This window comes from Calypte anna, chromosome 3 (genome assembly GCF_003957555.1).
Source record: "Calypte anna isolate BGI_N300 chromosome 3, bCalAnn1_v1.p, whole genome shotgun sequence".
NCBI classification, from domain to species: domain Eukaryota; kingdom Metazoa; phylum Chordata; class Aves; order Apodiformes; family Trochilidae; genus Calypte; species Calypte anna.
In genome coordinates this window covers 6804868-6818646 of record NC_044246.1, presented here as the reverse complement: position 1 = coordinate 6818646, position 13779 = coordinate 6804868, and positions in this window count along the sequence as shown.

Genomic DNA, 13779 nt, shown 5'->3' with positions numbered 1-13779 from the left:
CTTTGGACTCCTGCAGCTTCACCAAGGCAGCAGATTTGTGAGGATCCATAATATGCCTTTACCAATTTTCACCAAAAACAAGGTTCTTGGTGTGATCCAGAGTCTTAAATTTTAATCAGCTAAATTGGGAAGCATATTATGTTAGGAGAAGCTGCATAGAGACCTTTGTATGCAGACACTCAAAGCAATAATCTATGTAAAACAAATAATGTTTGCTGTCTGTAATAATAAGTATAGTGAACATTCAGTAACATAAAAACATGAGGGGAAAAAAAACCTCCTAAGTGTTTCTTTGGTTTCATCTAGCAGAATATACAGCCACACTTTTGTTTTGTTTTGTTTTGTTTCTCAGAAGTATTCTTATTCTTCTCAGAATAAGGTAATGCCCATAGGAATGAAATGAGGCAGATACTACCCTTCCTCACCCTGTCCTTTCTTACAGAATGTCAGACTTTTCAGCCAGATATCAGTCTTGGAAACAAGTTATTGCAAATTGTGTAAAACTAGAGAGATTGCAGCTCCCAACATATGTCATAAATAAACACCACTGTGGTCACTGCAACAGCAGCAGTGTAAGATCTATGCCAGTTTAGCCCCCAACTGTGACTTGGAAACAAGAATAAAATTAGTAGACTCAATTCCACACTGAATTTAAAATGAGATGTTATTGCAGCTTAGCAGAGCTTACGGAAGCATAATTATACCTAGGACCACTTAGTTATATGTTTATCCTGATCATCCCAGAGTTCAATAATACAATGTATTTTCTTTAGTTAATACTTATCCTGAACACATACAATACAGTATAAATGTTATTGTATTTCTGTCACTATGTATACATCTGTTCTCTAGCACGATCTAGCAAGATTTTCTTAATCTAGCAAGATTTTAAGAATACAGTGGAATTACTGGACTACACAGGAATACAATAAAATTCAGACATGGAGCTTTTCCACTTTTATGGGGGCTTTGGTTTTAGACAAAACCCAAAGCAAGACCATTACGTTTTGCTTAATCACAGTGAAAGTCTTTTTTTAAACTGCATTTTGCATTTGGCCATGTGCAGTCAGTTTTTAAGACCTTTTCTGTTACCTTTTCCTCCTGTTGTCACCTGCAGCCAGTGAGCTCATGCCTCAGTGTCACCTGTGCCATGGCTGTGGATCTGGAAATACAGACTTCTTACCCTAGCCCAAAAATCTGTCACTGTCTGAAGCATCCTTCCTGGCAAAGCTCAGAGTTCCCCATTTCTCTTTTCATTATTGTGTGTGGGGATTATTAACATTAATGATGATCTATGGACCACGTGTTTTAGATTTTGGGGAATAATGCTTTGCTTGGGTTTTCGGGTTCCTGTCTCTTTGGAGTTTTATTGCTCTTTTAATTGTTTTCTAATGTACTTTCTGCTAAATCCACTAAAAGCTGTTGGGAGGCACAAAGCCTTTTTTTAAAGGGATTTTCCTTTCCCTTTACCTGTCTGTTAAAGGGAATTAATATATTATGTCTCTCAGTATTGTTGGTAAACATTAAAAGATCCCTTGAAATACCATCCTCAAAACTGAATTTCCTGTTTCCTAGGTCTTGCAACAGGTTATATCTATATATATTTTATAGATTATATATCTACTACTATATATTTGTATTACATACAAATAATACTACTATATACTACTACTACTATATATTTGTATTACATGGCTACAATGTATATACCTAACTCTCTCCCTTTTGTTGACAAATAGAGATGTGTTGGTGCTTTCTTCATCTTGCATCCTTGAAATGGAAATTCCATCAGTGCTCCACCAGTGAGAAGGAAGCAATAGGAAGGTAATTCTAATTTGATTAAGAAATTGTTAACCATATGTCAATCTCAGAAAGCAATTCACTTGCACACAGTTGAAGATACTCACGTTTTCAAGGTGTTTAAAAATTGTCTTTGAGTAAGCATCTAAATATTCAGAGGTCCTGATTTATTTTGAATGAGTCGATATCTGAGCATCATAATTATTAAAAAAAAAAAAAAAAAATCAGGCTGTAGTTTTGAGAGTTACACACTGGTGTCACATAAGGGACAGAATATTGTTTCTGCTCCCTCACTGTGTGGCAAAGTCAGAAGATGACAACTTAAATCCTATACATAAGCACAAACAATCATAGGCACACGCCAGTGCAGAAAACTGGGGCTGGAATAGATACACACTCCTGGGAAAAATCTGCAGTGAAACTACTCTCAGGATAATTTCACTCTTCCCCCAGGATAATTTCACAGACCAGCAAAACCACAGGCCCCCAGATTTCACAGTTAATTATTAAACCTTTAATCTAGGATACTTACAAAAGGTAAAGGATTTGTTTTTCTTTGTAATTATGATGAGTTGATTCTAGATTTCCTCTAACTCAACCTCATGGCCTGTACATGAGCCTCTCTGCCAGGAAAGGCACGTGTGAGGTATAATATTCTTTAGACATTAAAAGCCACAAATCTAAACACTACAGTAATGCAGAGGGAAAGAAAGTTTGGCACTTAACTGAGGATTTGTCTCTGTAGCCATTAAGTGAAAGGTCCATGGAGGTAACACCAAGACCACAGAGATTATATTCCAGTCAGAACAAGCACTTAACTGTTGTAGATACAGTATCTGGACAATGACATATAAATCACCAACATTCAGTTGCCCATTTCACTGATATTATTGTAAGAATGCATTAATTAATGCACTTGTAAAACAAGCAAATAGATTCATTTATTAAAAAACAATAATTAATATAAAGGAGTAGCAAAATTCCTTAAGTAGTCTTGTCTCACACACTAAGGATAAAGCAAGACATCAGCAGTACTTAAGACATTCTTGCTTGAGCACAAGATTAATATTTACTATGGTTCAGTTACTTCAATAATTAAAAAAGAAAACTGTTTTCTGAAGCTCTGTGAGGAAGCAACGTAACATAAATGTTTTGTTTAGGCACTTAATATCTCATCCCGAAGCACTAATGGAACGCTTTGCCTCTAGAAAATGGAAACAGCATTTTTTAGTGACTGCTTACTGATCAAAATAAGGAGAGCTGCTGGAATGAATTTAAATCAGAATCTGTGGAGGATATTGGTCTGAACTCTGAAAAGGAAGGATTTGGTGTTTTCTGTTGTTATTTTAAAGACACGTCCAGTTTGCTATGCTGAACTGGATCTAAAATCTGTGAAGTCCAGTTTCTGGTCACCTGTGGCAAGCAAAGAACTGATGCAGACAGGAACTAACTAGTTTTATCCTCCTTTAAGTCATAAATATTTAATCTTGGTTGAATATCTGTTTCAAATCTTTGTTACAGTTGATTTGCAATAGCAATGGGTATTCCTACGACGTACAAAATTCTGTTTTATGCTTGCTTAAAACTCAGTGACTCTTGTTAGATTCAATAACACACTAATGAGTAATTGAATCAAAAATATTTTCCACCTCTTACTTGAATTGTTTTTTAGCAATACTAAAAACTTAGATGTGTTGATTCTATATTTTGTAGACCAAAATTTTCAGGAGTACTGGTTCCTTTCAGACCTTATTCTTATTTCTCCCTCCTAGTTCATGCATTCTTCTCAGCCTGGTTCATGTGGCTCAGGCTGACTCCAGTCAAAGTGCCTTTGCATTTCCCAGAACATGGGATTTTTAAGAAACATTTCCAAATTTCTCATCTATTCTTCTCACATGCAGGGGCAATCCAGTGAGTGCAGAGGAGTTGAACTGTTTTCTCTTTGCATCATCCAAGATCCTGAGCTAAGGTGCTCCTGCTTCCCAGGCTCATCTGGCAGCAGAGGCTCATTTCCTGGTCACTGAAAGGATAAGTGAATATCAATTAGTATACCAGGTGTTTTCCACCCTTATTTTTGTTTTTTCCTTATTTGCTCCTTAAAGTCCCTCATAACACATAGTAGTATCTTTCCTTTTACTCCTTTTAGTGCACAGCTTTTTTTTTCTGGTGCATGAAAACACTTCACTGTGCAGCCTGTTAACTGTGTTTCTATGACACTGCATTGAATGCCTTGTGATGCAGCAAAATTATCACACCCGGTATGAAGTAACTATTGAAAAGTGTTGTCAGGGAGTCAACCCAGAGCAGAATGGTTTTATTCTACTAAAAACAAGAGAATCACACCTACTCACAACTATCTTCTCTTCAAGGTTACTAAGGTCATTTCAATAGCTTTGGAGATTCTCTTACTCTAATTCAGTAGTGATAACCTGCTAGTAATGTCAACATGAAAAGTCCAGCTCAGGGCAGGATGTTTCAGCCTGGTTGGAGCAATTGTCCTCAGACCTCAGGAAGACTGAAGCATTAATCCTGCTGCAGCATTTCTAAGAAGCCACCACATTCATTAGAAAGGAAGGGAAAGTGCCCTGAAGTGTCACCCCCTTAGAAATCAGAGGTTTGTAAAATTTCATCTCAAGGCAGGAAGGGTTTCAGTTGAGACACTCAGCTTTACATTAAAGCAGAACCCCCCAGGCTTTTCTGCATGTTATTAATGGGGATTTTAATTGTCCAATTAACATTTGCTTTCCTAACAATACATCATGATGTCTGGCATCAATAGCAGTTCTGCAGCTCAAATTTCTGACAGGGCTGCCTAATCTGCTTAGTGAACTTTATTTTATAGGCTTGGTTCCATGCTAGCCTCCTAGCATGTGTACTCATTGAGACCAGCGAAAAAGTGGATGTAAAACACTCCCACAACAAAATGACAACATTTTATACCCACATTACCCAGATGTATTATCACTAAAAAGCAGCAGAGTATAAGGATTTTATGTTTTGGAACAATATTAGATTCTGAGCTGACTGCTGCAGGAAACTATTAAAAAGAGCTCATAAACAATTAACAATGGTACACTCAGGTTTGTGCTGATTTAGCAGAAGGCAACAATTTGTGATTCACTGCTTACCCTGCTAATAAGAATACCTAATTTGCTAATCCATTTCAGTCCCTACTTAGTGATTCTAAATCTTCACCTGCCTTACCACACAGAATAGAGACTATATATACATAGATAGATGAGACTATACATATTAAAGCTAGCATTAATTTAGGGTGAACCTGTCAGTGCAAATATGGCAGCACCAACTGCAGTATCTCCTCTGACTTAAGACTTTAAAAATGGCAGAAAATTGCATTTATTAGACTAAAATTGCTTTTATTCTGTTGCATAAATCTGCTTTTATCACTGGTCAAGAAAACTACCTCTCATTTAGGCCCCATAGCAGATCTTTTCTAAGACTAGTGGGTTTTCTTTTTAGTTAAAGCCAAGCAAGCCCCCAAGAAAGTAAACTGTTTAACAATTTTTGGCCATACCAGGTAAAACTCTCTCTAGGGTAGAGAACTCTCTGCAGCTATTGCTTATCCTCCTGCTGCCCCAGCTTCTGTGATCCAGGGGTGCTTTTTGGGATCTTCAGCTGATTTTTCAATGTCATTCAGACACAGGGGAAACAACTGTGAATTTTGCATGCAGTGGGCTCTGTACTTTGGGTCTGCTCTCAGAATGCAGCAATGTAATCATTTCACATGCAAGAGAAAACATTCAAATGACACATCAGTCCTGGCCAAGGAAAAGAAGCACAAAGGAGGACATTTAATGAATCCCAACATAAAGCTTTGTCAATTCAAATAGTCACATAGGTGGTTCTGTACTTCCTCCCCCCCTAAGTGTGATCACCCATTGTCTGTTTAATGTTACTTTTTTGCAAGATATCCCAGTCCTGCTTCAACTGCATGTTCCCACAGCCCTTGACACTCGTTATCCTTCACTACTCATGAAGGAAAAAAACCACCTAAGATCTAAATATATACTGAATTTCAAGGAGGTAGCTATTTGTAGTGATATTTCCATGCATTTATTTTCCCTTGCAGTGCTTGCATAACCACCCCCTCTGAGCTCTGCCCATTTTAAGTGCAAGTGCAGCTGAAAAGTACTATTTAATCCACTTGAAGTGGCCCAGAAGACTGGCTTTATCCACAGAGATGAGCTTATTAGTTTTATCACATATGGCATAATGCACAGCTCTTATTTTTGTCAAACTAGAAGCAGAATCCCTCAATTTTTATGTCGTATTCTTCCTCACGAGCTCCAGATAGTGGAGAGAAAAGTCCTGGATCACACTTTATGTCTACTCCATCTGAAAAACACAGGCAAGAGAAGTTCCCTGCAGATGGAGGACACCTGGGTGAGAGAAAATTGAGATGATTCAACATTTGCTGGTACTCAAGGAAAGTCTTCTTGCTACTCAGAGGTACAATGTTAGCAGCTGCTCTTCATAGGAAGTGTTATAAAGAATGCAGGGTAGGACACAAATCAGGCAGAGGTCCAAGTGGCTGGGTCATTCCCCAAATGCTCAAGAGAATTATTTTTTGTCAGATGATCAGGGAAGTGCATGAATTCTGGTAGGGAAAGTGAGTCAAAAGTACTTATTTGAGAAAGGCAGTGCATAAAACCTGAATGAAGAGCTTGAAAATGTCCATTTGGTTGCATGGTGAAAATTAAAAATATTTTACATTGTTTTTAAAATAAAAAAAAAGAGGTGTGGGAAATAAAGCACACTAAACAGAACAGTAACAATTCTCATTTTCCATTGCCTTACCCTACAGTCTTTGGAGGAAGTTTGCATAAGGGAAAGGCCCTTCTACTTTGTGTGGGCTTTGGTTTGCTTTAAAGAAGTACTGAATTCAACTGTATCTTTTTGTCCCAAAGAAACACTTACTGCCCACTTCAACACAAAGAGTTTCTATTCTGGTGCATCTCTCACTTTCAACTCATTTTCACCAGGAAAAAGACAGCCCCAGCACACAGTGGTCTTATCAACCACTCCAAAACCTGGCAAACTCCTACCAGAGCCTGATGATTACAGTGCTGCTTTTAGCTGCCCTTTTAGTCATGGGTTCACAGCAGTGAAAGAAGACATGGCACAGCCTTAATCATCTGAGTCACACCTCCTAGGACAACACACAGACACAGAGAGGTCAAGGAAAGGACCTCTGAAAGGAGGGCAGGGAGGAAAATGGACACATGAGATAGGAGGTGATGGTGAAACCCAGCCATTGTACATTACATGTATTCTATTTGGTGTCATGGATTTAGCTTCACTAAGGAGAATGATAACACCCTGCTGCCTCTCCTCAGGAGAGCTTGGATGGGGCACTTGGCAGGATCAGATCATAATTGTCCATCATTTGTGGCTTCATTTCAACATTTGAAAGCCCAAAGAAAAGCCCGAGGAAAGACAGTGGATTTACTCAACACATTTTAGAAAGATCAGTCAAGTATTTTGGTGTTTTTTTAACACAATGGTGTGCTGTACATATTCTGATTCTACATTATTAAATATATATTAAAAAAAAAAAAGGCAGTGTTATGCAGACATGGCAAAAGAATGCAAATCATTGGAATTGTACTAGAGGAAATATTGCAGCAAAAGCACATATAACCCTGTCATTTTCTTAAACTTTGCAACAGAGAATAACTGCATTTTTTGAAGTTTTTTTTTCCAAATTTTCAAAGCCTCTTTTTCTCATTTATCTTAGGTTATCAGACTTACTTTGTAGCACACAAAAGCCACTAGAAAAAGTCCATTTGGATTTATCATTTGGATTCTTGATCCCTCAGAATCTTAACATAATAAAAATTAGATCTAGAAATAATATAGATTTTTTGTCACCCCAGTATTATTACCAGCTGCAGCTTCCTTACTATTTTGCTAACATTTATTTGTATCCAGCAGTTTTGTATTTTATCAGCTTTGGATAACACAGGAACTTCCTTCAGAACACAGGAACTGTGTGTCCTGCAAAATTTTAGAACTTCTTTTCCAGCTGAAATGATTTTGCTGTATTAATTTCTCACCACCAGTTCTTCTCAGTATGCTAAAAAATATATTTTTAAACATGCATAATGAAGGATTTTATTACTAAAGACTTTGAAGAATACATATCAGAATTTTTTTTCATACAAAGGATCTGTTCCTACAACTCCTATTCTCCTGGGTGGGTTTGTTATGGTAAGGATGCAAAAGTGGGACTTTTGGAAAATGACAAATCAAAAGATTTGTGGACAAGGTTTTGAACTTTGTGCAACTGGCAAAATATAGAAGGATCAATTCTTGTGCACAGACCATGGCCCAGCAATTGGTTGGCCTCACTGAACATGTCTGGAATAGACAAGTTATTTGAAAAACTATGTAGATATGTAAGCCCCATCTTTTTGACCAGAATATGAATCACACAAACTACATATTCCTGAAAAAGGCTCACTCCCACTGCATTTAGTGGAATACATCCAAGGAAGGTTTCTCAGGGACACTGCAGTGATGGAACCAGGAAAAAAAAAACTTCACATCATTGCTGCCCATTTTCTAAACAGAAACAAAACTCAGTGTATGGCCACAAAAAGCAAAGCCAGGCAGGTAGCAAAAAGGGAACACAACCACTTTCTGCAGGTGTGGGGCAGCAGGTCACATCTATGGGGTGAAGCAACATTCTCTCTGGGGAAAATCCTTTTCTGAATCCCCCAAATGAAGCAGTGATGCCTGCCCTGCACTGCTGGGGAACCTCACTGCCCAGCAGCATCTTCCTTGCCAGGTGTGCATCTCCTGGGGTGTGCAGCCTGGCAGCAAGAAGTCCCTGCAACAGTGATCTCAGAGAGAGAAATGTACAGAGAGCAGTAAAGCAATCCTTGCCCAGTGTTTGTCCACACCATCCCAAACATCCGGTGCTCAGACTGCAAGATTACTGTACAGGTAATTCACACCAATTAATTCACAGGTAATTAACACCAAGTGGAAGTTGCAAGTATGTAGATACACAGGACTGCAACGGGGCTATTGTCACCAAAGGAAGGCAGTGCCCTAAGGGGAACAGTAAATACAGGAGCATCCATGAGAACACAGTTGCATAAACATATTTAATCCTGTTAAAACAAACAAGACTTCAAGTACAAGATGAGGATTTCAGCTATTGCACTGTGATGGGAGGATGGTGAAGAACCTAGGAGGATATGGATATTCCAGTTCTTTTTCTCATGCTTCCATGCAATTTGCTAACTTTTGTTATAAGGAAATATATTCTTTCACACTGCCCCTATAGCTATGGAAAGAGACACTTCAAAGAATGCATTAATGCTATTTAGACTGCTGCCAATCTTCATTAAAATACTGGAATGCAGATGGATACATCCTGTGTAACACTCATGCCTACACAAATGCTTGAATTCATGATAAAATTTAAGCCAATAAAAAAAAAAAACAAACCAACCTTAATTCTGTGTTGCCCCTTAGAGGGCAGCACAGGGCTCAGAGGGAGCTCTGCCGCCACCCAGGGAAAAGCAATACCCTGAGAATAAACTGCGGGAGATTAAAAGATCCTTTCTTAGCAAGATCTCCCCAGAAGCAGGTGAATGACTACATTTTGGGGCGTTTTGTGTCTATCTTGAGAAAGAATGAATACTGAGAAAGAGAAATTTTTCTTCAGCTTGAGATGCTCTCTCTTCTTTCACTTTAATGGAAGAAAATTTAATCCAGTTAAAAGAAAGCTTTGGATGCAAAGCAGCCCTAGTTCCTACAGTAATATTACCAGTATTTAAATACCCAGTTTATTGAGAACACAGCCTAATTTCAGAACTGGGTATCAGGTGGATATGCAATTAAAAGCCTCAAGGGAATCAAAGACCGAGCCTATTTAAATGACTGTTGTGATTAAGATGCTTGACTGTCCTGTTTCTTTCCTTCTTGGACTTTTTAATAGCCCCAGATCATCTCAGTGGTTCTATCTAGGTAATAAGACCTTCAAAGTGCACCTTTCCACTTTCAAAATGTGCCTTCTAGGGATGTCACTCTGAAATTTCATATATCTGCATAAAACTTTTGCTTACATTATCTCCCCAGTTTTCTGAATTTGCTGTTTCAGATTGCCTCTTTTGTTCTCCCACTCAATAGAAATACTCATCCATTATCCCAGTTTAATTTCTGTCTGCAAAGCCTGTTGATTTTTACCATTTAATTTTGTTTCTGAACGGTCAGCTATATACATATGTATTACTACACGCTGAAAAACCCATTATTATAGTTTGCTTGCAGTAAGAATAATTTCTTGTTGAACAGGTGTTTTTGCTGATCAGTTTCAAAACCATATTAGGTATCATTTTGAATAGAAATAGTAACTTGTCACATACTGAATCAACAAGGCTGTTTCTTCAAAAATGAGAAGGTGGCTGGCTACACATCCAGCTTTAATATTAAATCCCCTCTAGTTAGCCTTCAGAGTAGATTTCCTAAGCCAGTAGAATAACACAGAAAGAGAATCTGGATCAACTGCAAAAGTGTATTCCTCAAGCTTTCCAAAGGGTGCGAAGAGGGATGCCAGGGTTCCCAGGCAGCATATTCCACACCTTTAGCCTCCCAAGTTCTGCATTAAAAACATTAAAATCAGAAGCATCATAGGGATCCAGAAGACCTACTGTGCTATAGGTAAGTTAATAAATAGATAAATAATGTGCTTTAAAGAAAATAAAGCTGCTAATAGAATATTGGAATTTTATTCTATTCTGTTCTGACAGTACCAGGAGAAATAAAATAGTGATTTTTTTACATTATATGGTATTACATTATGGTATTACATATGGTATTATATTATTTACATTATATGGTGAATAACTGGCCAAAGTAAGGGTTCTGTGATTTACAGTCACACAGTTTGAATACGTAGAACTATAAGCCCAGGCTATAAAGCAGTCTTGGCCTTCAAAATTTGCTAGACAACAAAACCAACAGCAATGCACACTCACCAAGACAGAATTTTAGGTGAACTCAGATTTTATGCCATATCTTTGCCTTTCCAACTACTGATGAATAACTGCAAAGTGGAAAGCCTCTGCAAATCTAAATTGTTTATGAAAAACTGATTAGTTTTCAGAAGTTAACCTAAGCATATTAAACTTTCTCTACCAGTATACATATTTAAGTGAAGTCTCCTCAGAGCTGCTTTTTCTTTTTTAATATTAGTCTTTTTAAATATTATTCAGAGGTCTCAGGGTGACACTGAACAGATTCTGATAACTGAGAAAGCCAGCAAGAAATGCCCCCAGTGTTTTTCCCTGCTCCTGCCTCACTGCCAGAGCACAACTTACAAGGGATAAATTACAGAGCTGTATTGCAAGATTCAGGGAGAGGAAAAGTTTAGAATTTTAGCTGGAGCTTTTCAGTTGTGCTGGAAGCACCTAAGAGGAATCATATCATCTATGGCTTTTGTTCTTGAAACAAAATCAGGCACTAACTAAAGATAGAGATTTTGATCCTACCAGCCTACATGGCTTTCTAAGAAATCTGTTGTAATTAAACTAGGAGGTAAAAGGTATTATAGAGAATTAACTGATAAGGCTGTACAGCCTGCAGAAGAGATTAGAATAGGTGATGATTTTACTACTCTCTTTTGAGCTTAAAACCCACAAAAGCCTTGTTGAGGCAGCAAGTGCCTTTTGACATTTTTTGACAAGCTCCAAGCTAATATAGATACTGCACAGATTTTCAGGACTTAGAACATTTGCTAAAAAGTTTTGAAAAAAGAAAATGACGAACAGCTGGCCCCACACAAAGTTTAGGGAAAGGGGTATGTGTATTACCAAGAGCTTCCATTCACATAGATTTGCCTGATCTTACTGCACATGCCATTTTACTAACTCCTAGTGTGTCCTTCATGCAGGCAATGCTTAAACTTAATTTGCAGCAGCTCAGTTTTTATCTGGTCTTTGCAGCTGGGGTGAGTGGGAGTGTTTCTCTATTTACTTCTCTGCTACAAAACCACAGAATCTCTTCCAGCACAAAAAAGAAAATAAATAAACCAAAACAAAACAACAACAAAAATAAAACTATTGGAATGATGAATCACCCATTCCCTCTGCTCCCAGATACAACCATCTCAGTTACTGGTACAGCTAAATATCTGTTGTCACCTCACATTTTGTGAGTATTCTACTGTGGCCAAAAGAGGCAAAGTAGAAACACATAAATCAAAAGTTTTCATTTTCCATTCCATACACCACAGTCTGCTAGAAGATCCAAAACAGACTGAAGAAGCTGTAAAGGAACACAGACCTTACAGCTGTGTGTATAAGAAAGCAAATGTAGGCATTTTCTAGACCAGTTAATGTTGTGTAGACCTTTTACAACAATTATTTGCTTAGACCTTTTAGCATGTCATTTTTATTATGTTGAGTGGAAGAACTCACCTGCTGCCCTAAATCTCTCTCTGAGGAAGGCTTTTTCTTTCCACAGCTCATACAGGGAACCCAGCACAGCTACATTCCTAAATTAGATGCCTGGACTTATGCAACGTGTCTGCTCCTGTGCACAGAGCAGCACAGACTCCCATCCACAGCCCAGCCAATCTGAAGCATCTGAAGCACAGAGCAGAAAGCACTCTCCCAGGCAGGTTTCTTCCATTCAGCAGCAATTCTCTGCATCCACCTGAAGTCTGTGTGACCAGCAGGGATCTGCCAAAAAGTGCTGTGTGGTTGTTGCCTTACACGGCCAAAAAAACCCCCAAACCACAGAATAATGATGCTCTCTCTGATGGTAATACAGTGTCCAGGTGCTGCAGTAGGGTCAGGGAGCATTAAAAGGAAGGTGTCTGCACTTACCCATTTATGCCAGAAGAACAAGGCATGTCTGGGGTAATGCTGCTGTACTCTAAACCAAGCCTCTTTCCTCCCAGAAGAAGCTCTCAGCAGCTCGTGAGGGCATGGCAGGGGAAACTTTAGGCTGGGGAAAAAAAAAGAGCAGACCCAAGAGCAGTATGAATCAGCCCAGCATCACCAGCCAGCTGTCCTCAAATGCTACATCCACACTTTTTTAACACCTCCAGGAATGGTGACTGCACCACCTCCCTGGACAGCCTGTTCCAATGCCTGACCACTCTTTCTGTAAATAAATTCTTCCTAATATCCAATCCTCCCCTGAGGAAAGTGAAAATACAGAAAAGGGAATAGTAGGATTCAGAGCTGAGTAGTGATGCTTTACAAGGGGTATTAAGTATTTTCAGCCAGATCTCATTACCACACTTTCCAAACAAGCATTTCTGAATAAGCATCACCAACAAACCAGGAATAGAAACACTTGCAGGGGAAGCTACATGTCCTATCAGTAGCTTTTTACCTTCCAGCCTAAAAGATAACTGCTTCTTTTGCCATATCTCCCACATCCACATCCTTCACATCTGGAGCCACAATTGCAATTCAAGTCTCATACCTGAGCTATGCTTTAACACCAATTTAAGCTGAAACTCCTACCAAATAAAAGTAGTCCTCACACCTTGCCCACCTTTCTCTCTGTCTGTCTCTTGGACACTCTCAATTCCCAGTAAGCAGCTGGACAGTAAAAGAAGATGGGTTCACTTTTCAGCTGCTTTGGCTTCCCAGGCAGGATGGGGAAAGGGTTATTAGGGCTGCAGGCACTTGAGTTCCCTGAGCACCTTCCTGCAGCCACCATCCCTGCCAGGGGGGATGAGCACTGAGGCTGAGCACAGGGCCAGGCAATGACAGCACCAGCTGCCAGGCACCAGCAAAACCAGTAGGTCACTGGCAGGCTTCCACTTTGCACAACCTGCTGTGCATTATTGCAGTCTAAAGAGGCATTTGGCAAGCCTTGCATCACCTCACACAAAGAGCATCTCCCTCCTTAATGTCCCCATTAATTCTGAACTAAATGCTTCTCATCACAAGCAGGAAGCAATAAAGAAAGGCAAAATTCCTAAGGCAC